This window comes from Petaurus breviceps, unplaced genomic scaffold (genome assembly GCF_028583685.1).
Source record: "Petaurus breviceps papuanus isolate PSGF00001 unplaced genomic scaffold, PetGlider_PUasm1.0 90740, whole genome shotgun sequence".
Classification (NCBI taxonomy): Eukaryota; Metazoa; Chordata; class Mammalia; order Diprotodontia; family Petauridae; genus Petaurus; species Petaurus breviceps.
In genome coordinates, this window is record NW_027187330.1 from 13,961,330 (window position 1) to 13,989,304 (window position 27,975).

A 27,975-nucleotide genomic window follows, 5' to 3' on the forward strand; every position below is an offset into this window, starting at 1 on the left:
AGTTAGGAAGAACTGAGTTGAATTCAGTTTCTACCATTTATACACTATAACTTAACCACTCTGATGCTGATTCTTTAACTACAAAATGGAGTTAATAATACATGTAACACCTATGTGAAGTGCTTTGCAAATTTTAAAGTGCAATATAAATGGTAGTAATTACTGTTGTTTTGGCTGTCTTTATGAGACCCAAAATAGATAATGTCGATGAGGTACATTATAAACTTTAAAGATCCAAAAAGAAGAGAGGAAATAAGCATTTGTTAAGTGCTAAATACCATCTGCCAGACACTGTGCTAAGTGCTTTACAAATAACATCTCATTAGGCTGTCACACCTAGCCATACCACATTTAAAACTATATTATAAAGCAACAATCATCAAACTATTTGGTACTGGCTAATAAACAGTTATGGATCAGTAGAATCAATTAGGTACACAAGACAAAGTAGAAAATGACTATATTAATCTACTGTTTGATAAACCCAAAGACACCAGCTTCTGGGATAAGAACTTGCTATTTGACAAAACTATTGGGAAAACTGGAAAATAGTATGGCAGAAACTAGGCATAGAACAATATCTCACACCATATACTGAGAAAAGGTCAAAATAGATACTTGCCTTAGATAAAGGGTGATACCATAAGGAAATTAAGAGAACAAGGAAAAGCTTACTTGTCAGAGCCTATAGAGAAGGGAAAAAAATTATAACCAAACAAGAGATAGAACAACATTATGAAACACCAAATGGATAATTTTGATTATGTAAAATTATTTTTTTTTGTACAAACAAAAGCAATGCAATCAAGATTAGAAGGGAAACAAAAGAGATGGGAAATAATTTTATAGCCAATATTTCTGATAAAGACCCCCTTTCTAAAATATATAGACAACTGAGTCAGACTTAGAAAATACAAGTCATTCCCCAATTGATAAATGGTCAAGGGATATGAACGTGCAGTTTTCAGGTGAAGAAATTAAAGCTATCAATAGTCGTGTGAAAAAAGGTTCTAAATCACTATTGATTAGAGAAATGCAAATTAAAACAACTCTGAGGTACCACCTCACACCTTTCAGATTGGTTAATATGATAGAAAATCAAAATAATAAATATAAGAGAAGTTGTGGGAAAAAAATGGGATACTAATGCATTGTTGGTAGAGATATGAACTGTTCCAAACATTCTGGAGAAGAATTTGGAGCTGTGCTAAAGGGAAATCAAACTGTACATAACCTTTGATCCAGCAATACTACTACTAAGTCTGTATCCCAAAGAGATCATTAAAAAAAAAAGGCAAAAGAACATACAGGTACAAATGTATTTATAGCAGCTCTTTTTGTGGTGGCAAAAAGAAATTGGAAATTGAGGAATGCCCATCAACCGAGGAATGTCTTAAACAAGTTATGATATATGAACCTAATGCAATACCATTGTGCCTTAAGAAATGCTGAGCTGATTGGTGTATTTCAGAAAATCATGAAAAGACTTACATTAATTGATGCTGAATGAAGTGAGCAGAACTTGAAGAGTATTTTACATAGGAACAGCAACATTGTATGATGATCAGCTATGTTTGACTTAGTTCTTCTCAGCAATACAGTGATATAAGACAATTCTAAAAGACTCATGATGGAAAATGCTATCCATATCCAGAGAAAGAACTATAGAGTTAAAGTATACTATTTTCACTGAAAAAAATTCTTGTAGCTTTTCCCTTTTGTTCTGTTTCTTCTATCAGGAAGGGAGGGAGACAAATTTGAAACTCAAAACCTTACAAAAATTAATATTGAAAACTATCTTTACATATAATTGGAAAAAATAAATTACTATTTATTAAAATAAATAAATAAAATGAAATCATGGAAACAAAAAAAAAAAAAGAATGCCACAATAACTCTGGGAGAGAAATGTAAGTATTAAGTCCATTTTACAGTTGAAGAACCTAAGGCAAACAGATTAAATGACTTACTCAGGGTCACACAGGTAAGTAAATTTCTGAGGCTGGACTTTTTCTTTCTGTCTCTCGGTTTGATATTCTATCCATTTCACCATCTCATTGCTTAATGGATGCTGTTGTTCAGTCATTTCTGTTATGTCCAACTCTTTATGAGCCCATTTGGGGTATTCTTGGCAAAGATAATGGAGTGGTTTGCTATTTTCTTCTCCAGCTCCTTTTACAGATGAGGAAACAGAGGAAAAATAGGGTTAAGTGACTTGTCCAAGGTCACACAACTAGTGTCTGAGGTCAGATTTGAACTCAAGAAGATGAGTCTTCCTGACTCCACATCCCCCACTCTGTACCATGCTGCCACCTAGCTGCCTCATGCATAAATACAGATCATTAAATTACTGTTATGAGAGAGATAGCTTGGTGTAAAGAGGTGAGTATTCTGTAGCCTAGAGGTTACATGTGACTCTCTGTGTCCTCAGAGAGCAACACCTGAGCACTCTGGGGGCCACATGAGGCCTTGAGGCCACAGGTTCCCCACCCCTGGCAGATAGCCATTCTTGAAGCCAGAACAACCTAGGTTCTAGTCTCGCTTCTAACACATGCTAACTATATTACCCTGGGAAAATTTCAGTGCTCTAGGTGACTTTAACTATAAATTCCTAAGAAAGTGGCAATCACTATTAGCTAAGGGAATTGCCTCATCAAGAAATTCCTTATGTAAGTAAAACTACAGGATCCAGCAGAATTCTTCAGTGCAAAACACACATAATCCTTCATACACATTCTCTTCTAATTTCAAGGCCTGCTGCATTTGTCTTTGACATACTACAAAGTAGGTTAAGTCAGATATTATCACCCACAATTCTCAAAGAAGGAAAATGAGGCATGGAAAAAGTAATGATAGATAATTGTATATTATTAGATGACAAGGTACCAAGATGGATTTCTGTGCACAGTTCATTTTGGTATATAGTCACAGTACCTCTATTGTGAGTAAAGACTCAAAGTTTATCAATGTAACATTGACCATGTTTCAATCTAAATGTCCTTAGGAGCAAAAACCGATGGCTTAGGGGAGGGCTGGGTTCATACTCCACAATGACTCTTCTGCCTGGAGATATCTACTCAGAACCTGATAAACTCTGAGAGAGGCAAGCAACCATTAAGACACGCCAGCAAATAGAACAATCCTTCAATAGACATAAAGAACTAAGCAAAGTGCACCCAAAGACCATTATACGTATGTGCTACTGAGTTAAACTACATCAGCATACATAGTCTATGAATTGTTGCATAAATCATCACAGACTTAAGAACTGCCATCTTGCGGCCACTCTAGTGACAACCCAACATTAAGATTGTCCACTAAAAAGGATGTGCAGACAGATGTAATGAGCTCCATAACATAACTACTGTCCTTGTATAATGTGTACATCACTATGATAGCAACAGTGATGTGTCAATATACATCAAGGTTTTAAGTCTCTTGTGATTATATGTACCTAGTATTTATATAGATGCTCAGAGGGGAGAAAAAAGAAATAGAAGAATCCTTTTCACTGAGTGAGCCTACCATCTAGTTAGATAGAAAATTACTTAAGAACAATGAGAAGGCAGTGTGCTCAAGATTAGTTATTGCTTGATTTTGTGGTAACCATCATTTTGAGATATATATGTATGTATGTGTGTATATATATATATAATACATGTATATATATATAGTATGATATTATGTGTGTATATATAGAATGCATAAGGGAGGTATGATAAAGTCAACATAAGAATGGAGTTATTCATGGAAGATTCCATGGAGGTGAGCTGAACCACATGAAAAAAATGGGCTCAAACTGTCAGGAAAGGGAGTTTTCTTTATAGTATGGATCAGTCTTGTCCTTCCAATTAAATATTAGAAAGTATCACAAAGGTTTGAAACATAGACTGATGGGTCACTAGCACTAAAAGTATTTTTATTAAGGCCCTGAACAGAACCACTGTTAGCAGAGTAAGAAGTGGCCTTGGACTCAGAAACTAGGTTCAAATTCAAACCCTTTCCACTCATTACCTGAATAACCTTGATTATGACATTTAATCTCTCTTATTTATCTTACTTTACTTGTTGGTTAAATGAGAGCGGGGATGTACTAGATGTCTAGAGTTCCTTCTACTTCTAAATTTATAGGTCATTTTTTTCCTTCTTAGTAGACTACCAGGATAGAAAACTTCAGTTTTTTGACTTGTCTTTCTTCAGTGATGAAGGATACCATTTAACTCTTATGTTGTCCAGCTAGGCTAGTGATTAGCTATAAATCACACTCACCAGGTACTAGATGAAGATGCTGATGAGATAAAGGTTTAGTTCTGATTGCTGAGTGTTTATCTGATAAGGTTTTCTGATTTCTCCATTTTTTCCTTTTCTACGGCATATTCAAAATTAGGGGGAAAATGTTTTCTTGGGAACATATTTTAAAAGTAATGGATTTCTCTCTCCCTTATCACAGTATGGGACTCTAGTAGGGATAGAGTTATTGTTGGTTGCTTTTCTAATTCTTATCTTGGAGTGGCCCTATTCTACAAAAGCAGGCAAGAAATTCCCTGGAGTTACATTGTCTTGTATGCCCATGATAAGCATATATGTTTTTTTTTTCTTTAAATAGACTTATTAATGTTTATCTTTCTAAATGACTTGCTGTCAATTTCACCTACTGGTGATTAAAAAAAAAAAGAATGCTAGGGCTTTGATCATGAATTAACATATGAATGTAAGTTAGATGACAAGGTTACCATAAAATGGAACTGAAATGTGGAATGCATGAAAAATAGGTATTCTTAATTCAGTGTTGGTTAAATTGTGGAGAAACAGCTATACTCCATTGCTGGTTGAGTTGCAAACTAGAATTCTTTAGAAAGGATTCTAATAGTAGTGAGTAAGTTTTTTTTTTTAAAGAGAAATTCAGTTTATAATTCCACCATCAGGAATGGATGCCTGAGAGTGTTATCAAAAGAAACAAAAGGCTATATTTTTTCAATTACTTTTATAGCAACATTATTCGTAATTGCAAAAAAAGAAAAAAAAAATGCTAGAAGCAACCTAAATGTCCAATAATAAGAGAAATGGTCAAATAAATTGTGGTACATTAATGTAATGGAATACTATAATGAAATTAAACTTAGCAATTTTGAGGAACATAAATAAATCTAGAAAGACTTTTAAGAGAGAAAGCAAAGTGAATAAAGAATAAAAAAAACTGTACATGGTAACTGCAGACATGTAAAAGGAAAAGTAAATGTAAATAAAGCAACAACAAGAAAAACCAAACCTGTTTGAGATGGAGACTTAAGGGGTGGGAATACATTTATTTAAATTCAGCTTAATCTGCATTTATTAAGAATATGTACAACACTGTTTAGTGTTCTGGATATAATGGCAAAATAACAAGAACAAAATGTCCTTTGTAAAAGATGTTTATACTTTAATGTTGGGATACAACAAATAAGTTGGTATAATGTGGGGACGGAGAAAACTAACCAGATATATGAGAAAAGGCTCGCATTGTGACTTAAAGGAAGCTAAGGCTTGTAACTGGTAGATGTGAGTGAGGGGAGATTATATTCCAGTCAGGAATAATTCCCTTATACAGTGGAATGAGGGAAACTGATTAAATGACGAATTGGAGGGTCAGTAATTAGGTCAGTTCGATTGGAAGACTTGGAAAAACCTTTAAATGGTTCATTAAGGAGTTGACATTTTTATCTCCAGGGTAGTTAATTGGCACAGTGGATAGAGCAATAGGCCAGGAGTCAAGAAGACCTGAGTTCAAATCTGGCCTCAGATACCCACCAGCTCTATTAGCCTGAGCAAGTCACTTTACCCTTTTTGCCTTAATTTCTTCTTCTGTAAAATGAGTTGAGAAAGGAAAAGGCAAACCATTTCAATATTTTTGCCAAGAAAACTGAAAAAGAGGCCACAAAGAATTGGGCACAACTGAAATTGATGTGATGGTCAGGAAGTCCAGGGACTCCAGTAACCAGAGTGCTTGGAAAACAGTCTGGAATGAATTCACAGACTCAAACATTCTTTAAGTCAAGGTGGCAAAGATTTGTTATGCTATGTAATGGACAAGAGTTCTTAGGGATCCTGCAACCTTGGGGGGGGGGTACAGTTAAAGTTTTTTATAGGATATTTTATAGTAAAACCTGTGCCAATTATGCTAACTAGGTGAGTCAGGGTGGGATTAGGGAGGAGTTAAGGACTGGTTAGTTCTTAAAGGAATATGCACTTTTAATATTTACTGCGCAGGTGTATTGCCCAGAATTCACTGGGAAATAACCCATGGTGGGGCTGCATGGAGGTGTGGTTTTAGGCTTGAAATGTCACTGAGTTAGCTAGCAGTCAGAGCTGACCAAGCTGCCATCCATCAATATCATGTTTGACAAGATGGATTTGGGGAGTTTAGTATATCCCAAGCCCAAGGTATACAAAATATAATGAGCTAGGGAGTGTGTGTGTGTGTATGACTGATACATATAATAGGTATGATCCAGTATACAACTGCTTCAGCCAGCACACAGCTGGGTCAAACTACTAAATTCTATAGGTGAAATTGGCTACTGTATTAGAAAGAGAGATAAATATTTTGCTAGGGCATGCTGCCCTTGAGCTAGAGAGAAAGTGCCTGAGACAGTGTTTTGAGGCTAGGGAAAAATGTAATTTTAGAACTGGATGTGATTTTACAAACTGGGGTTCAAGCACAGGCACACAAGGACCACATCAAAATGACTGAACCCTGAAGTATCTTATCTCAAAGTAAAAGAGAATCACTGAGGCTCTTAGAGCAGGGGTGTAATATATACTTTCAGAAGAGTGTTTGGCAAGTATGTTGAGGATAAATTGGAAAGGGTAGAAATGAGAACTATGGAGTCCAATTAGGAAACTATTTTGATATTCAAGGTGTGAAGTGATGAGGGCCTGATACTGAGCGTTGACTCTGTGAGTGGAGAGAATGAGGTGCATACAAGAAGTTTGAGTAAAAAAAAGTCATGGTGCTTTATGCACCAAAATTAATGTTTTTATGTAATAGATGCAAACAAGTTTGATTGATTTTATAATTTTTTTAAGAAAAGAGGGATATTTTAGTTACCTAAAATCCTGGGAATTAGTACAAACTCAATCTGAAAATTAACATTAGATTTGAATAAAATATAAGCTTTAATTTTTCCTATAATCTAAAGGAAGGAACCCAGAATCTAAGTATATAAAGCTTTATATTTTATTTCTACTGATTAAGATATCAGGGTTCTGGAGCTATAGGCAAAAAAAATATTAAAAAGGACATTCTTTAACAGATACACACACACACACGCAAACACACCCTGAAAATTATTCTTGTCATAAAAAGATAACTTATTCTCTCCCAAGCACATGCTAATGTGGAAATCAATCTTCAAGCTGTACTTTGTTCATCTTTGCTGAAGTTATTCACCACCATTCCTCCCTAAACAGCTGGAAACTCTCCTTTCACTGAGTCTTTGATTGGTCTATGATTAAGCCTGGGTCATCTGTCAAACTGCCTATGAGATAAAAATTGAAAGAGGTCTATTGCAATCATTTGGTTATGGACAGTTAAAGTATTACAAAGATAATGTAAGGATCATTAGGTTACTAATGAAGATTATTAAATAAACAAAATGTAACTTTCAAGGTCGTTCTTGATCACAGAATAATTCTAAAGATTGAGGGAAACCTAGAGATAACCACAGGTCTTTGGCTTTAGTAGCAGTGGGTAGTCCTACAATGACTGAAGGAAAAGGGGACAAATGCAGAGAATACTTGATGCTATAAGATAAAAAGGAACTGAGGTTCAAATACATGTTATTGTTCCATGATTGCCAGTCTAATGTCACCTGTTAGCAAAGCCCATCTGCTCTTTATGTGACATTCTATGACAGTTTCATATTATGTATAGATAGTACATGTTTCTTCAGCACTGTCCACATAATTAGGCATCAAATGAACATGAGTGTGGAGCTGAATGCTTTAAGGCAGATTTAAAGGATCACAATCAGAGGGTTATGAAAAGTCTTAAGCTCTGGTGGAAACTTTGAAAGGATAAAGTAGCACTTACGTCTCTTTCCATTGGGAGAATCATGCTGTTGAGCTTTTTGGTTCCCAATTGTGTTACCTTAGATAGTCACTTCTACCTCTCTGGGTTTCATATTCTTTAGCATGCAATAAAAGGGTAACAATGTTTGCATCCATTGGACGGAGAAGAAGGAAGTAGTCCAGCATATAAAAGCTTTTAATAGCAGTTGCCCTTCATGAGCTCAGGGACTAGGATTCCAGGTAGGAAGGGAAAACCTCATGTGAAATTCAGAGAAAGAATAGCCACATTCATTATGGAAACAGCAGAGATACCTGATGGCTGAATCAGCTGAGCCGGTAGCTAAGAATTGAGAGTCAGAAGATGATAACTTTCACTTGACTTTCTTTCTTTCTCTTTCTTTTTTCATTCATTCATTCATTCATTCATTCATTCATTCATTGTTTTCAACATTCATTTCCACAAAAATTTGAGTTATAATTTTTCTCCCTGTCTTTCCCCTACCCCTACCACAAAATAGCAAGCCTACTGAATACCCCTTTACCCAATCTGTTCTCTCTTTATCCTCCCCCATCACCCCCCTAACTTTCTAGTAGGGCAAGGTAGATTTCTATACCCCAGTGTCAGTATATCTTATTTCCCAGCTGCATATAAAAAACAAATTTTTAAACATTTGTTTTGAAAACTTTGAGTTCCAGATTTTTTCCATTCTTCCCTCCTCACTCACCCCCACTGGGAAGAGAAGCAATTCAATATAGGTTGTGCATGTGTATTTCCCCAATTCATTTCCATAGTTATATTGTGAAAGGCTAACTATATTTCCCTCCATCTTATCCCACCACCCCACTTACTCTATTTTCTTCTTTGACCTTATCCCTTTTCAAAAATGTTTGCTTTTAACTACCCTCTCCCTAATCTGCCATCCCTTATTTCATATCCCCTTATCCCCTACACCCCTATTTACCTGTAGGGTAAGATACTGAATTGAGAATGTATGTTATTCAATCCTTAAGACAAATTCAATATGAGTAAGGTTGTCCTATTCCCTTTCACCTTCCTGCTCTTCTCTTCCATCGTAATTTTCTCTTGCCTCTCATATGAAATAATTTACCCTAATCTATCTCTCCCTTTCTCCTACTCCCAATAAATTTCTCTGATCTATTAATTTTATTTTTTGGATATCATTGCTTCATATTCAATTCATCCTGTGCCCTCTATGTATACATGAACATATATATGCCCACACCCCCATATATATTTTCATACACATACACCCTCCTATACATACATACACACACACACACACACACACACACACACACACATATATATATATATATTCCCTTCAACTATCCTCATACTAAGAAAAGTCTTATGAGTTACAATTGTCATTTTTCCATGTAGGAATATAAATAGTTCAACATTAAGAAATTCATTATGATTTATTTTTCCTGTTTACCTTCTCATTCTCCTCTTGCTTTCTGTATTTGAAAATCAAATTTTCCATTCAGCTCTGTTTTTTCATCAAGAATGCTTGAAAATCCTCTATTTCATTGAAAGACCATACTTTCCCCTGTAGCATTTTTATACTAAGTTTTGCTGGGTAGGTGATTCTTGGTTTTAGTCCTAGCTCCTTTGACCTCCAGAATATCATATTCCAAGCCCTTTGATCCCTTAATGTAGAAGCTTGCTCCTTGGTTCTTTTTTTTAATGAATTTGTTTGTTTCCTTTTGGTCTACAGGATTCAATTCCACAATTCCATGAATTTCACATTTTGTGCCCCTCCCTCCCCTCCCCTCCATGGCAGCATATAGTCAAGTACAGGATCTGTAAATATCTCACATTATACATTAGTCAGGTTATAAAGATGGATTGTATTAGATGGAATGAAAAATGGTAAAGAGGACATAAAACCAAACAAGAAAAGGAAAAAGATCAGGTATTTTTCTTCCATCTGGATATAAACTCAGTTCTTTCTAGTTCTTTCTCTGGATGCACACATTTCTCTCCATCATGAGTCTTTTGGGATTGACTTACATCACTGCATTGCTGAGAAGAGTCCAGTCTATCAAAGTTGGTCATCACACATACGTTGTGTCTATAATTGTGTAGAAATTTCTCCTGGTTCTACTCTTCTCACTCAGCATCAGTTAGTTCCAGGGTAAATATGAAGACTGTCTGCTCCTCATTTCTTATAGCACAATAGTATTCCATAATATACATGTACCACAACTTGTTCAGCCATTCCCCAACTGATGGGCACCCCATTAATTTCCAATTCTTTGCCACCACAAAAAGAGCTGCTATAAGCATTTTTGTACATATGGGTCTTCCTCCCACTTCTATGATCTCTTTGGGATATAACCCTAGGAGTGGTATTGCTGGGTCAAAGGATATGAAAGTATTTATAGCCCTTTGGGCATAATTCCAGATTGCTCTCCAGAAAGACTGGATGAGTTCACAACTCCACCAGCAATGCATTAGTGTTCCAATTTGCCCACATCCTCTCCAGCATTTGTCATTTTCCTGTTTTGTCATCTTAGCCAATCTGACTGCTGAGATGTGGTACATCAGAGTTGTTTTGATGTGTATTTCTGTAATCAATAGTGATTTAGAGCATTTCTTCATGTGCTTATAGATATCTTTCTTTCTCTGAAAATTGCCTGTTCATATCCTTTGACCATTTATCAATTGGGGAATGACTTGTATATTTTTTAAGCAATCTGGGTCAAGTAACGTGCTCAAGGTTACACGGCCATTTATTTCTGGGTGTGGAGTTGAGTATGTCAGTCCGGATTTGATCCCTAGGTCATCCCAACACTGGAGCCAGTGCTCTCACTTGCTGAGCCACCTGGCTGCCCCTAAGCAACTGGGGTTAAGTAACTTGCTCAAGGTTACACGGCCAGGTGTTTCTGGGTGGGTGCTAAGTGTCTGAGCCCAGATTCGATCCCCAGGTCATCCCGACACTGGAGCTGGTGCTCTTACTCGCTATGCTACCTGGCCGCCCAAATGACTTGTATTCTTATAAATTTGACTCAATTCTCTGTATATTTTAGAAATGAGTTCTTTGTCAGAGACGTAGGTTGTAAACATTCTTTCCCAATTTCCCACCTCCCTCTTAATCTTGGTTACATTGGCTTTGTTTGTACAGAAGTTTTTCAATTTCATGTAGTCAAAATTATCCATTTTTCATTTTATAATGTTCTCTAATTCTTGTTTGTTCATAAAGTCTTCCCCTCTCCATAAATCTGACAGTTAAAGTATTCCTTGCTTTCCCAGATTACTTACAGTATCAGCCTTTATACCTAGATCATGCACCCATTTAGACTTGATTTTGGTATATGGTGTTAGATAATGGTATATGCTCCATTTCTGCCATACTATATTCCAGTTATCCCAGCAATTTTTGTCAAATAGTGAGTTCTTATCCAAAAACTGGGTTCTTGGGGTTTATTAAACAATAGATTACTATAGTCGTTGACTTCTGAATCTCATGTGCCTAATTTATTCCAATGATCCACTCCTCTATTCCTCAGCCAGTACCAAGTAGTTTTGATGACTGCTGCTTTATAATACAGATTGAAATCTGGTATAGCTAGTCCACCTTTCCTAGCATTTCTTTTCATTAATTCCCTTGATAATCTGGACTGTTTATTCTTCCAAATGAATTTTCTTACTATTTTTTCTAGCTCTATAAAGTAGTTTTTTGGTAAATTAATTGTTATGGCACTAAATATATAATTTAATTTGGTAAAATTGTCATTTTTACTATGTTTCTCGAAGGAGTTATTCTCTTCAGTGAGTTTTTGAAATTCCTTTTCCTTCTGGCGAATTCAGCTTTTTAAGGCATTCTTTTCCTCATTGGCTTTTTGGGAATCTTTTGCCATTTGAGTTAGTCTATTTTTTAAGGTGTTATTTTCTTCAGTGATTTTTGAATCTCCTTTAGCAGGCTGTTGACTTGCTTTTAATGATTTTCTTGATTCATTCTCATTTTTCATCCACTTCTCTTACTTGATTTTCAAACTCCTTCTTGAGCTCCTCCACGGCCTGTAACCAATTCATATTGTTCTTGGAGGCATTGGATGCAGAAGTTCTGACTTTCCACTCTAGTCCTTCATCCTTTTTGTCCCCAAAAAGTATTCTGGGCTCTGTTTGTGCTTACTCATATTGCCAGCCAATTACTTGTCTTTTGATCTCTTTGCCATGGTAGAACTCTGCTTCCAGAATGGAGAGAGCTATGTCCCAAATCACTGGTGTTTTTGCAGCTGCCATAGCTATTAGGTGGACTCCCTCTCTATAGCCTCCACCAGGCACTGACCACATACCCCAGGACCACGACCCTAGACAATGATCCAGATACAAGAAGGTTAAAGCAAGTGCAATTACCCTCTGAATGGTCACTTGGTCCCCCTACAATATGTATACCAGGAGCTCCTGAGGCAACCATGAGGAGGGCTGCACAGCTGCCACACCTCTGCCACTTCTTGCCCCAGGGGCAGGGGCTGGACTGTGCTCTTCAGTCCCCCCTGTTCCAACAGAGTTTCAAACTGACCTTTTACTTTTTCTTTGTTGTTTATGGTTTGAGAAGTCTGGAAACCACCACAACTGTTGGTGATCACTCTCCTGAAGTTTGCTCTAGGCACAGCTGGCTGTGACTGCCCTGGGGAAAGAACCAGGAGGCTCAAACTGGGCTCTGCTTAGCTCCCAGCACACTGTGATAGACCCTTCCTGTCTGTCTACCAGGCTCTCTTCAGCAGGAGATTTGTTTCTCTCTGTCACTTTTTGGGTTCTGTAGCTTTAAAATTTGTTTAAGGGCTTTTTTTTTACAGGTATTAGGAATGGTTGGAGCCAGATCCCATGGCAAGCTTGTGCTTCGACTATGCGATCTTGGTTCCACCTTCATATGACTTTCTATGCAGGAGCAGGAGCATAACTTGTGATTTTTATCAGGGAATACTTAAGACTGTATCTCCATCAAGAACTTTTGGTATAACATATTCCCATTCTGTGTCAAAGCCACAGAAGGTGTTAGAAGTGGGGAGTTCAATGAACCTCTGCCAATTTGAAGCTCTTCAACAGTTATATTTTCTTAATTTTAATTTTGTATGATTAAATTAGCCCAAGTCACTATATGAGAGAATGTCTAACAGGGTGTTTTGAAATGAGTAAATAGAATGAGATCCTAAAAAGTTTTATGGCTAGGACAATTTGATAAGTTATAGGTTATTTAGGAGCCTACTCATACCTTTAGAGTAAGCAGAAACCATGGACCTGGAATGGAAATGAATTGGTGATGTTTAAAAAAAAATCAGCCTGGGAGCACAGTCTCAGTTGTTGAAAATATATTTTGAATGATTTTTAGCTATTCAGACACTTTTCTGCTTCTCCCTTCTGCAATGTTAGTGAAAGCAGTTGCCATATTGATAGGATACATTCCATTATACTCATACCTTAAGATGACATATTGTCCCTTTGCAACTATCATGATTTATCTTTTCTCCTGAAAGTAGAATACTAATAAAATATTCAGATCTTTTAGGCTTTTAATTAACTTAGGAAGGGAGTAGGTATAGATGGGCAATGGTGGCATGAGAAGGTGACAAAGATGCATACAATGAGGGAAGCTTAATTTAACAGAAAACATTAGAATTATATGTGTGCCTCAACCATTCACAATTTATTTAACTGTTCTTTTATTGTTGGGTTATTTCCAGATTTTTTCAATCACAGACAATTCCACCATAAAAATAACTAAAGAAATAACTCTTTTTTTGCCCTTGAGTACTTATTATTCTATGTTTTATCTTTAAATAGACATTAATATTTTCTAAATATCTTGCTAGAAAATTAACCTAGTGAATCAGTGCTCCCACTACCTTCTATTGAGAGAGAGTGTGATGAATTAAAAATGCTTTGCATTCAGGCAAGACATATCTGCTATTGAATCCTATATTTTATGTTTACAAACTAAGCCAGGGTAAATCACTTAATCTCTATGAACTTCAGTTTTATTATCTATAAAACTGGAATAATAATAGTGCTTGTACTATCTACCTCACATTGTGGTTGTGGGAAAAGTGTTTATAAACCATAAAGTACCCTATAAAAGTGAATTTTGAGAAATCAATACCATACAACATTGTTCCTACTACAAAACATGTCCTCAAGAATTTCCTATTTCAACATTAAACTTCAGTCCTTTCTATTTCATGAATGTAATCATTCCAGATGATAACGCAAGTTAAATTTAATTGTGTTGTATATTTCTCTTCCAAAGAGATAATTGTTAAATATTCACCAACACACTGCTGAATGATATATTTAAAAGGCAGAATGAGAAATGAATTTTTGAAGAGGTTGAGATTTGAGAGGATTTGTTTCACTTCAACATGCATAGTTATTCCTAGATTTTTATTTTCTTTTTTGGTTGTTGATTAATTGAGAAAGAGGGGAAGAAAAATGGTAGGGATAAGAAATGCTGGAAAACTTTAATAAGAAAAAAATCAATGAATTTAGAATTAGGCTTAGATGTAATGTAATACTATGATGACCAGGCAAATTTCAGAAAAATCTTGAAAGATTTACATGAACAGATACAAAGTGAAGTGAGCAAAACCAGAACACTGTACACAGTAACAGCAATATTGTGCAACAATCAGCTATGATAGACTTATCTCTTCTCACCAATCAATGATCCAAGATAATTTGAGACTCATAGGGAAAATGCTATCCACATGCAGAGAAAGAACTATAGAGTCTGAATGCAGATAGAAGCACACTATTTTCACTTTGTGTGTTTGTTTTTTTCCTTTCTCATTTTTCCCACCTTTATTTTTCATGTTTTTTTTTCTTTTGCCAATTTTTTTTGGGGGGGGGACTGATTCTTCTTTCACAACATGACTAATATGAAAATGTTTTACATGATTATACATATATAACCTATATTAACTCACTTACTATCTCAGGGAGGGGGGAAAAAGGAAGGGAGAGAAAACTTGGAACCACAATTTTTAAAAATTAATGTTAAAATCATCTTTAATTGTAATTAGAAAAATACTAGTAAAAAGAATTAGACTTTGAATGATATGTGTGTATATTTATGTACAGATATAAATGTATACATAATATATATTTATATATGTAAAATGAGGAGGGGCAGGCTCAGTCTCTAAAATTTCTTCTGGTTCATTGATAGGTCCCTCATTCTCAAAGAGGATCAAAATGATGTCACTATGTTGGGGTCAAAGTACAATGTGTCTGACTGTAGCTGATCAGACCAATATGAGTTCAGAAGGTCAGACACAAATAGTCCAAAGAGGGAGGCAGAGTCAAGATGGAAGAGTAGAAAGAGGACTACCATGGGGCTCTGTCTTCCACCTCATCCCATTCATGTAAAAGGTGACTGAAGAAACTTTGGAGCTACAGAAACAACAAAATGACACAGAGAAGCTAACCCCTCACTGAGGAAAGCTGGGCAGGCCACAGGAAGTGGACAGCACCGTGCTCTGGGAGTCCACCCTAGTCCCGGGTGATCCAGAGGTTTTAGCCTCTGGGCAGGCCTGACCAGCCACTGGCTGGAGGGACTTCAGATCACCAGCAGCTGTGGTGGTTTCCAGAATTATAAACACACAGATGCTAAGGACAAAGGGAGAAGTCAGTGCAGGGTGGACTTTTGGAACCAGTAGTTCCCCAGTGTGGTCAAACTTTGTCCCCCTGAGGCAAGAACCAGGTGAGGTGGGGCAGCCATGCAACCCTAGCCATGTGGCTGCTTCAGCTCCTCGCCTGCAGATCATAGGGGGACCAAGCAACCAATCTAAGGGTTAATCCCTCTTGCTTTAACCTGCTTGGATCTGGATTGCAGTCTAGGGTGGGGGTCCTGGGTTGTGCAACCAGCTTGCCAGAGTGTGCAGAGGCTTCAGAGAGGGCACCCAACTAATACCTTCAGCAGATGAGAAAACCCCAGCAATTGTGAAGAAGTTCCCTTGTCTGGTAGCAGAGTCCTACTGTGGCAAAAAGACCAAAAGTCAAGTAATTGAGTGGCAACATGAGCAAACAAGGGAAGCAAAGCAAACAGAGCAACCCAACTTTACTCTCCTATTTTGGGGACAAAAAGGATCAAAGCATGGAACAAGAGGAAGACAATGAAGTCAGAACTCCTGCAACAAAAGCTTCAAATGAAAATATAAGCTGATTATAGGCCATAGAAGACCTTAAGAAGGGTTTTGAAAACCAAATAAGAGAAGTAGAAGAAAAAATGGAAAGAGAAATGACAATGATGCAAGAAAATTATGAGATGTAAGCCAACAACCTGACTGAAGAAAATAAAACCTAAAAAATAGACTAACTAAATGGCAAAAGAGGCTCAAAAATCCAATGAGGAGAAGAATGCCTTAAAAAGCTGAATTTGACAGATGGAAAAAGAATCTCAAAAGTTCACTGAAGAGAATTATTCCTTCAAAATTAGATTGGAGCAATTGGAAGCTAGAGACTTAATGAGAAATTAAGATGCTGTTAAATAGATCCAAACAAATGAAAGAATAGAAGGCAATGTGAAATATCTCATGGGAAAAAACACTGACCTGGAAAATAGATCCAGGACAGATAATTTAAAAATTATTGAACTACCTGAAATCCATGATCAAAAAAAGAACCTAGAAATCATCCTTCAAGAAGTTCCCAAGGAAAACTGCCCTGATGTTTTAGAACCAGAGGACAAAATAGAGGTTGAAAGAATCCCTGATCACCTCCTGAAAAAGATCCCCAAAAGAAAATTCATAGGAATATTGTAGCCAGGTTCTGGAATTCCCAGATCAAGGAGAAAATATTACAAGCATACAGTAAGAAACAATTTGAATATTGTGGAAACACAATCAGTATAACACAGGATCTGGCAGCTTCTACACTGAGGGATCAAAGGGCTTGGAATATAATATTCCAAAGAGCAAAGGAGCCGGGATTAAAACCAAGAATCACCTACCCAGCAAAACTGAGTATCACGTGTCAGGGGAAAATATGGTCAGTCAGTGGAATAGAGGACTTTCAAGCATTATTGATGAAAAAACCAGAGTTGAATAGGAAATTTGACATTCAGATACAAGAAGCAAGAGAAGCATGAGAAGGTAAACAGGGAAAGGAAATCATAAGAAACTCATCAAAGTTGAAATATTTACATCCCTACATGGAAAAATGATAATTGTAACTGATGAAACTTTTCTCAGTATGAGAATAGTTGAAGGGAATAGAAATGTGTATATTCAAATGGAAGGCATTCAATTTACTGGCACTGCACTAGTAGGCTTACAACAATTAGAGTAATATAACAGCTCTGTAGATCTTCAATTTGGTAGCAGTCTACTACCTCTCTTCTCCCATACTTTCCTCTGGAGTCTCCCCAAAACTGAGCTAGCTCTGTCAGTGAAAATATCAACCTCATCACCTATGCATACATCCCTGGAAAGTAACTGCCAAGAAAAGTGTTCATATCCACAGCATTCAAAATTTTTCCATTTGCTGTAATCTGTTTTCTTGGTATTAATTATCAGGTCAAAATTAGCACAAGCAAGAGAGAATCATTCAGTACTTTTTTTGCATCTCAGCCTCACAGGTTACATTGAGTACACAATCATCTGCAAATAAAATGTCATGTACCAACTCTCCCCCCACTTTAGCCTTGGCTTGTAGCCTTTATGAATTAAATAATTTATGGGTGGTGAGGTAGCTCACCTTGATGCTGTTTTTTATTCACATTGAAGATGTCTGACATCACTGAAAAATTATGTCAAAAAGCACGTGAACAAGCACATAGCCCTGTTTCACTCCATTGGTGACTCTGAAACTGCAAGAGCATTGTCCATTATCCAGAACCCAGGCAAGCATTCTGTGGTAAAACTGATGTATGATAATGATAAACTTCTCCAGGTAAACACATTTTGCTATAATTTTCCACAGGCCCTTACAACTGACAGCATCAAAGGTTTTTGTTAGATAAATGAATGTTGTATATAAACCTCTCTTCTGCTTCAGAAAGTTGTCCTGGAGTTGTCATGAAGCAAATGCCATTCCTCAGACCTTTCTGAAGTCATTCTGCTTGTTGTGCAGATAATCATCTTTCAGATGAAGGGTCACCCTATTAAGGAGGACTATGGTAAGAATCTTGCTAACAATGACTAAGAGAAAGAACCCCATGCAATTGTCACAAGAAAACCTATTTTCCTTCCCTTTGTAGAGATGAACAATGGAGGCATCCTTGAATTCCTGGGGGATAGCTTCCTCTTTTCACATAATTTTAGAAAATTCTAGTCAGCTTTTGTAAGAGCAATGGTGTCCCTGCCTTGTAAATCTCAGCTGGAATAGAATCAGTATCAGCCATTTTGCCATACAAGAGGAGCCTAATGGTATTAAAAACCTCTTCTTCAGTTGAAGATTTGGTTAGACAGGGATTGACTGTAACCTGAGGTATTTAGGCAATGGCTCCAGCATTGATAGATGATGCATATTGAGAACACTAAGGAAATATGCAGTCCATCTATCCAGGATCATATCTTTATCACTAATCAATGTGGTTCCATCCCCACTGAGTAGCTGAGATGCATTGTGGGTCTTTGGCCCATAAATAGCCTTCAGGGAATTATAAAAGTTCTTTGGATTGTTACTATCAGCATAAAAATGGATTTCATCAGCCTTCTTACTAAGCAAAGAATCCTGCATATCTCTCAGCTTTGTTTGCACTTTACTTTTGATGAAATTAAACACTGCCTTCTTAGAGACAGAAGATCTGTTTTGCTGGTAAACCCTGTGGAGTTCTCAATTTTCATTTAGCAGCTTCTGAATTTCCTCATCATTTTCATCAAAGCAATCTTGATGTTTGTGAGTGTTCTGGCATGGATCAGTAAATGCAGTGGTATACAGCAAATCTCTGAAACCTGCCCACTCCTTCTCTTTTTCCAATCATGTTTTGGCTCAGCATTTCCTCCAAGTCAGCAATGAATGTTCCCACTTGGAGAAGCACTCTAATATATTGACATTAAGTTTTCTGGTAGTCATCTTGCCTTGGATGGGGGAGGTGCTTTTGTGGAATGTGAATATTTAGCTTGGAGATGATAAGCCTACAATTGGTCCAGCACTCTGTGCTATATATTGCTTTTATCACTCTCACATCCTGCCTTTTCTTCTTAAAATGACATAATTATATTCCAGCTTTTGTTGAGAGGGTGTATCCATGGAGTTTTATTGCATTTATCTAAATGGAAGACAGTGTTGGTGCTGAGAAGGTCATGAGACACACAAATCTTTCACAGTAAGTGACCCTTGCTATTGCTGTTTCAAGTCCATTTCTGTCAAGGATTCCCTTCAGTAAGCTGGCCTTCATTTGCAAACCTTATTTCACTCAGGGCTTCTATATGGATAAAATACCTCCTGAGTCTTCTCTGAACAAGAGCCATTCACGTTTCAGGTATACTGGATTTCATGTTGTCTGTAAACATGAGCACATTCCATGTACCAATAGGGAATAGAATTATCTTCTCAAAAGTTTTGTACATTTGTGCATTTGTGTGTGTGTGTGTGTGTGTGTGTGTGTGTGTGTTGACTACAAGGTAGGATCCCTGCTTGCTGGAACAAGCAAGACAGTGTTGGATAAAGCAGACAACTGTTAAGGCAGCATTGTCAGTCCCTCCCTCACACCAGTAGGTGAGCATTGCAGTCCTCTAAAAAGGCTGCTCAGACATCCAGGGGGCTTCCAAATCCTACTGCTGCTTCATTCTAGGGACAAGACAAAGCTATAGTTGGGGATGTCTTTGTGCAGGGTTGGACTATGGCTCCCAGTATATCCATATCTGTTGGTTCATCACTTACCTGTCACCACAGGACTTTAAGATAGGTAAATATGGTAAGATGGTATGGGTGATATCTTTTTACTCGAACAGAAATTGGATTTAAATGAGGCAGTTGCTAAAAATCATTGGCCTCACTCTCTTCCAGATCCAATGGAGCCTAGCGACAAGATAAAAGTCAAGATGACTGACCACGGCTCTAGATGCAGCAGATGATCTTGGCATCTTCAATGTCCTCCACAGCACCTGTGTCATCCATCTTCATGGCTGTTGGAATAAATTGTTCTCATCCACCCATTCACCTGGGGAAAGTCTACTTTGAGTACATACCCCCATAATTCACCAATAAGTTTGAGACTCCTCAGTTACCTTCAACTTGGTTTAGCCTGACTGAAAAAGAGTTTCCTGGGGGTATTGCTGCTGCACATGCTACAGCTTCTTGGAGCCATAGATGAGGGCTGGTTGAATCCATTAACCACCAAAGTTGGAAAGTAGCCCCCCAAATGACTTGGCAGCCTTCAAAACAGAGATGCTAGTCTTCTTTGAAGAACCTATGCTACTTCCAGTTAATATGCATATGTAAATGTGTGTGTTTAGTCAAATTGTGTCAAACTCAAATAGAAATGGTACTGCTAATTGATACATAAGGACCTCTGTGGGCCACATATTGACTTTGTTTTAAAATATAGTGTCATCTATGTTTTATTATATTTTGTTAAAATTTTCAATTACATTTTAATCTGTTTCAGGCCACCCTTGGGCATGTTGCGGGTGTATGTGGCTCATAGGCAACATATATGATTGCTCTGATGTAATCCACTTTCCCTCATTTTGAAGATATGAAACCTGATACTGGAACAAGTAAATATCAAGATCATACAGATAGTAATGATGGACCAGGAGAAGAACCCAAGCATCCTTGCACCAGAAACAATTTTACATTTTTCAAACTGGCACTGACAGTATTCTCTTCCTCATCCTTGATCTCAGCTTAGAATACGGAGAACTAAAAATTAAAGAAAAGGAAATGGAAAGAGGACGGGGGAAATCCAGATAGGCAGTTTAATTTTGGAGGAAATCTCTACCTTTTGAAATACTTGGGATGCTTCTTACACTTCAATTCTCCTTGTAATAAGATGTCCTATTTGTTCTGCTTGAGAGGATACTTCTATATGGTAGGTTATGACCCTGATTCTGGAGAATTCAGTGCTATGTTCACACCCAGAGTGAACCGTGACACACTGTTGACAGCATCCCTTTACAATGGCTTTACTGCCTCCTCAAGGCTTATTTGCTGAGACTTCACATGAGAGGGAAGTGAAAAGTCAAAAACCCAGGTCTAGCAGGAGCAAAGTGAGCTATATGAGAAAGGAGCTGAATCATCAATCACTGCCTTCCTAATTTGTCCCCTACCATGGAAGAATAAAATCATTTTTATCCTTTCCATTATACTTCCTATTTTGCTCTTGTGCTATAAAATGAATCAATCAGCATTAAGAGGCTATTATATTCTACACCTGAATTTAAGGAGTTTATACTCTATCAGAGGAAATAGCGTAGACATACATGTTTATATATAAAAAACGGAGGGAGGATTGAGAGAGGCTCTAGGAACTAAGGAAATCAGGAAAGTTTTCATGGATAAGGTGAAGTTTGAGATAGATTACATTAGATTGGATTAGATTAGATTAGATCGATCAATCTATCAAACAATCTATCTAATAGATACATAGACAGACAAAACATATCATTTAGAAATAATAGCTAACATTTATATATTGTCTCTTCTATCCCAAGAACTATGCTAAGTGCTTTACAATTATTATCTCATTTGATTCTCATGACAACCCTGGGAGGTAGGTGTTATTATTATTCTCATTTTACAGATAAGGAAACAGAGGCAATGGCCAAAATATCTTAGAAAAGATGGTTTAGGTATCAAAGACACCACCATTCAGATGTGGACAAAATTATCCCAATTATACCCAAGTTGCTGTTCAGTCTAGAGGTGTTTTTTTAATGGACTTTAAAAGCCACTACAAATATAATCTGTGTGATTTATTTATTTATTTTAAATGCTTTATTAACTTCTGATTTACATCATTCGTTTCCGCCAGATTTTGAGTTACAAATTTTCTCCCCGTTTTCCCCCACCCATCCCCCCAAAACAGCAGTCCCACAGGATATCCCCACCTCTGATCTACTCTCTCCCATATTTTCTCCCATACCCGTTTCAACTTTTCCAGTAGGGCATGGTGGATCTCGATATTTCCCAATTACCTGTAAAACAATATTGATAATAGTATATATATATTTAAACATTTGATTTTAAAACTTTGAATTCCAGATTCATTCCCTTCCTCCCTTATCACCCACCCTTACTGGGAAGATAAGCAGTTCAGTATAGGTTGTACATGTGTGGCTAATGCAAAACAATAACATAGCAGATATATTGTAAAAGACTGACTATATTTCCCTCCCTCCTATCCCACATCCCACTTGTTCTATTCTCTACTTTGATCCTGTCCCTTTTCAAAAGTGGGTGCTTCCAACTTCCCTCCCCCCCAGCCTGCCCTCCCTTCCATCATCCCCCCTCACATCCTCTCCCCCGCTTATTCTCCTGGAGGGTGAGATCCCCAATTTAGTGTGCATTTCCCTCCCTCCTCAATCCAGATTCAATAGGAATAAGGTTGACCCATTCCCTTTTGCCTTCCTATTCTTCCCCTCCATTGTAACCATTTTCCCTTGCCTCTTCTGTATGAGATAGTTGCCCCACTCTGTCTCTCCCCATCTCCTCTCATTATATCCCTCTCACCTCTTAATTTCACCTTTTAAGTATCATCCCTTCCTGTTAAATTGGTCCCGTGCCCTCTATCTATATATGCCTGTAAACATATATACACACATTCACATATGTATTCATATGCCTGCATACCCTCATATAAAGACATATATATATATATATATATATATATATATATATATATATATATTTCTAATCCCTTCAACTACTGAGAAAAGTTTCATAAGTTACAATTATTGTTTTTCCATGTAGGAATGTTAATAGTTCAACTTTGGCCAAGTGGCTCAGCAAGCAAGAGCACCGGCCTCAGTGCCAGGACGACCCGGATCAAATCCGGGCCCAGACACCCAGCACCACACCCAGAAACAACAACCGGCCGTGCAACCCCGAGCAAGCCACTCAACCCCAATTGCTTTAAAAAAAATAGTTCAACTTTGATAAGTTCCTTATGATTTCTTTTTCCTGTTTACCTTCTCATGCTTCTCTTGCTTCTTGTATCTGAATGTCAAATTTTCTATTCAGCTCTGGTTTTTTCAGCAAGAATGCTTGAAAGTCCTGTATTCCACTGAATGACCATATTTTCCCCTGAAACAGGATACTCAGTTTTGCTGGGTAGGTGACTCTTGGTTTTAATCCCAGCTCCCTTGACCTCCGGAATATCACATTCCAGGCCCTTCGATCCCTCAGTGTAGAAGCTGCCAGATCCTGGGTTATCCTGATTGCGTTTCCACAATATTCAAATTGTTTCTTCCTGGCTGCTTGTAATATTCTCTCCTTAATCTGGGAATTCTGGAACCTGGCTATAATATTCCTAGGAGTTTTCTTTTTGGGATCTTTTTCAGGAAGTGATCGGTGGATTCTTTCAACCTCTATTTTGCCCTCTCATTCTAAAACATCAGGGCAGTTTTCTTTGAGAACTTCCTGGAGGATGCTTTCTAGGCTCTTACTTTGGTCATGGCTCTCAGGCAGTTCAATAATTTTTAAATGATCTCTCCTGGATCTATTTTCCAGGTCAGTGGTTTTTCCCATGAGATATTTCACATTGCCTTCTATTCTTTCATTTGTTTGGATCTGTTTAACAGCATCTTGATTTCTCATAAAGTCATTAGCTTCCATTTGCTCCAATCTAATTCTGAAGCAATGATTCTCCTCAGTGAGCTTTTGAGATTCTTTTTCCATCTGGCAAATTCGACTTTTTAAGGCATTCTTCTCCTCATTGCTTTTCTGAGCCTCCTTTGCCATTTGAGTCAGTCTGTTTTTTAAGGCATTATTTTCTTCAGTCAGGCTGTTGACTCTCATTTCATAATTTTCTTGCATTGTTCTCATTTCTCTTCCCAATTTTTCCTCCACTTCTCTTATCTGCTTCTTAAGGTCTTCTATGGCCTGTAACCAGCTTATATTTTCCTTTGAAGCTTTTGGTGCAGGAGTTCTGACTTCACTGATTTCCTCCTGTCCCATGCCTTGCTCCTTCTTATCCCCAAAATAGGAGTGTAATGTTGGAATCTTCTGTCTGCTTTGTTTCCTTTGCCTGCTCATTTTGCCACTCAATGATTTGACTTTTGGGCTTTTTGCCACAGTAGGACTCTGCCACCAGACAGGGGAGTTTTTGTCCCAAACTCTGGGGTTTTCTCAGCTGCCGGAGGTATTAGATGCACGGGTGCCCTCTCTGAGATCTCCACATGCTCTGGCAAGCTGGACACACCCTCCAGGACCTCCACCCTAGACTGCAATCCAGATCCAAGCAGGTTAAAGCAAGAGTGATGACCCCTCAGACTGGTGCTTGGTCCCCCTACACTCTGCAGGCCAGGAGCTGAAGCCACCACGTGGCACTGGCAGGCTGTGCCGGCGTCTCAGCGGTTTCTCGCCCCGGGGGTAAAAGCCACGCACTCCCACTTACTGGGTCCCAAAGTCCAGAATGCACTGGCCTCTCACCTTGTCCTTCGCATCTATGTGTTGATAAATCTGGAAACGGCCACAGCTGCTGCTGATCTGGAGTCCCTCTGGCTGGTGGCTGGTCAGGCCCGCCCCGGGGCTAAAGCCTCGGTATGGGACTGGGCTTGGCTCCCAGAGCGCTGCGCTGGCCGATTCCTGCCGGCCTGCCGGGCTGTTCTCAGCGGGAGGTTAGCTTCTCTGTGTCATTTTGTGGGTTCTGCAGCTCCAAAGTTTGTTTAGAGTCCCCTTTTTACATGGATTGGGGAGGGTGGAAGCCGGAGCTGCGGGAGGGTCATGCTTCTACTCCGCCATCTTGGCTCCGCCCCAATCTGTGTGATTTATTTGTGAAGGCTCAGTTTTACCAAAAAAAAAAGTGCCTGTAGATTAATATATTGACTCTTTAATCTGATTTTTTAGCAATACCAACTCATTCCAACCTAATAATGGGCTTATTTGACTTTCCTCCCCTTCATATTCAATACATGTCAGTCAAACTAGATTAAGAAGAATAGAATTGAAGGTCCTTGAGGGCAACTATTTGGCTTTTATCTTTTTTTGTTGTTCCAGAATCCTAGTATATAGGGCCTTCCACATACTAGACATAATTGAATCTATGTGGTCTTTGTATCTTTCCAAATTCCTTATACTTTTACTCTCTTCCACACACTCTACAATCCAACTGTACTGACTTATTTGCAGTTCCTTGATGATCTTCTAACTCCAGTCTCCATGCCTTTTCAGTGTTTGTCTCCAGGCTTGTAATGCCCTGTTCCCTTAATTCTACCTCATAGCTTCCAGATTTCCTTCAAAACTCAGCTCAAATTCCATCTTTTTCACAAGGTCTTTATAAGTCTTGCCATCTGCCTTTGTTTTTCAGATTACATCTTGCTCTGTATTTATCTTGTATATGGTGAGTTATTTGTGTGCTGTATCTCCCACTGGAATATAAGCTTCATGAAGGCAGGAACTATTGTTCCTATCCTTTTTGTATGTTTATGTTATTTTTTTTTCTCCCAAGCACCTGAACATAGTTATTATTTAATACATGTTTGTTGACTGACTGATATCATATACCATGTCATGGTATAGATGTGTGAAAGAGATGTGGATTGCTTAAATTTTTCTCTCTTTTGGTTAAATATCAATTTGTTTTCTCTTTTGAGGATGTATGGGAATGTGGGGGAGATTCTTTTTGAAGACTGAAATCTATTCCCCAATTGGTCGATGCCTTCTCCATTTGTATATGTGTGTGTATACACACACATACATACACATGAACACACACACACATATATATATATATATATATATATACTAACAGATACACATATATACTAAATACATATTTTTATATTTCTCACAAAGTGTCATATATATGTACGCATGTTTCATTATTTCCCCTCTTCTATATCTCATATACTTGAAGCCAATAATACCTCTTTCTTGTTTACTTTCACATTTATTCACCAGAATTTTTCCTCATAATATCAGTAGCAAAATATAGCTTGGGGGGGGGGGGGAAGAGTCCTCATTAGCTAACAATATCAACAGCATATGAGCCGGAGAAGCCAAAAATTATTTTGCTCTATTCTTCAAATAAAAGCAATGAGGATCTTTCAAAGTTCTCTTCTCATATTTATCTTTTCCACAGGGTACTTTATATAAAGACGCACTAAAAGCCACTTGACTTTATTTTTTTTTTTAAGCAATTGGGGTTAAGTAACTTGCTCAAGGTTACACGGCCAGTTATTTCTGGGTGTGGTGCTGAGTGTCTGAGCCCACGATTTGATCTCCAAGTGATCCCAACACTGGAGCCGGTGCTCTTACTCACTGAGCCACCCGGCTGCCCCTAAGCAATTGGGGTTAAGTAACTTGCTCAAGGTTACAGGGCCAGGTGTTTCTGGGTGGGTGCTAAGTGTCTGAGCCCAGGATTCGATCTCCAGGTCATCCCAACACTGGAGCCGGTGCTCTTACTCACTGTGCTACCTGGCCGCCCCCTAAAAGGGGCCATATTTAAAGGGCCCTCTCATTTAGGAAAAGTGTTTCTTGGGATTAATACCATTTTAAATCAACTTAAACAGATGACCCTAGCTAGGAAATAAGAAGTTTTAAACCTATTTGGAAGGCAACATGGGTCAATGGGTTAAGCACTAGGCAGAATTTTAAGATCACTTGGCCTTAACTCTGGCTCTCATGACTAAAATATAGTGATAGCCAAGAAAAAGAAGAGGCCTGCATGTAATTAGGAGGGCAAGTTTTTTTTTTCCCCCCAGAGGCTTGATTAAAATGATTTCAGCATCACAGCAGACAGATGATAGACTAATATAAAAAATGAGAAATACTTTTTTTTGGACACAGTGAACATGGGAATTTGTTTTGCTTAGCTCTGCTTATATGATATGGGAATTCTATATTTCTTTTTTTCAATGGCAAGGTAGGAAAGAGAGAAAAAAGTACATAATAATTTAAAAAATGGAAATGTATTTTAATAAAAAGGATGGAAGGATGAATGGAAGAAAAGGAAGGAAAAGAGGAAGGAAAGAAATAAAGAAGGAAGGAAGAAAACAAAAAAGGAAAGAAGGAAGGAAGGAAGGAAATAAGGAAGGAAGGAATTAAGAAAGGAAAGGAAGAAGGGAGGAAGGAAGGAAAAAAGAGGGCAAGTCTTTTTACATACTATTATCTATCTATCAGTCAGAATTCAAGTGCCTTCTATTTTCCATACTTAAAGGAGCTTATACTCTATCAGAGGAAAGAACATGCAGATATAGATAGAGATACAAAATAAAACAAAATCACTTGAGGGGTTATTGGAAGGATATTAGCAGCTAAAGACATCAGGAAAGGGTTCATGTGCAAGATAAAACTTTAGATAGATGATATATGTATAGATAGGATGATACAAAGATGTAGTAGATTAGAGAATGAAGAGAAAGTCTAGTGAGAACAGTTTTTGTTTGTTTGTTTTGCTCCTTGGAGCAGGGAAGGCAAGGCAATTGGGGTTAAGTGACTTGCCCAAGGTCGCATAACTAGATTTTGTGTTGTGTCTGAGGTCAAATTTGAACTCAGGTCCTCCTAACCCCAGGGCTGGTGCTCTATTCACTGTGCCAATTACCCCCAAGTGAGCAGAGTTTTGAATGAAACAGAGGACTATATGAGGTTAGAGACATGCTACTAAATGTATAACAGATGGTTCTAAAAAATGTAGGTGTGATTTTTAAAATATTAATTAAATATATCATATTAAAATATTAATTAAAATAATCATTATTTTCATCATCATTTTCTTAAGCAAAGGCAAAAAATACCCCAACAAAACAATAAATTAGGCCTTAATTTGTAGAATTTGTATGCTAATACCC

At 37.7% G+C, this 27,975-nt stretch overlaps 1 long non-coding RNA gene across 1 annotated transcript in view; it reads right to left on the reverse strand.

The window, feature by feature from the left end:
• The window catches only part of LOC138145472 (uncharacterized), a 185,238-nt gene that overhangs the window by 144,142 nt on the left and 13,121 nt on the right, over positions 1–27,975 (reverse strand). The window contains exon 2 of the long non-coding RNA XR_011164236.1: positions 1,971–2,172. This is a non-coding gene — a long non-coding RNA (uncharacterized lncRNA). The remainder of the gene's footprint in view (positions 1–1,970; positions 2,173–27,975) is intronic.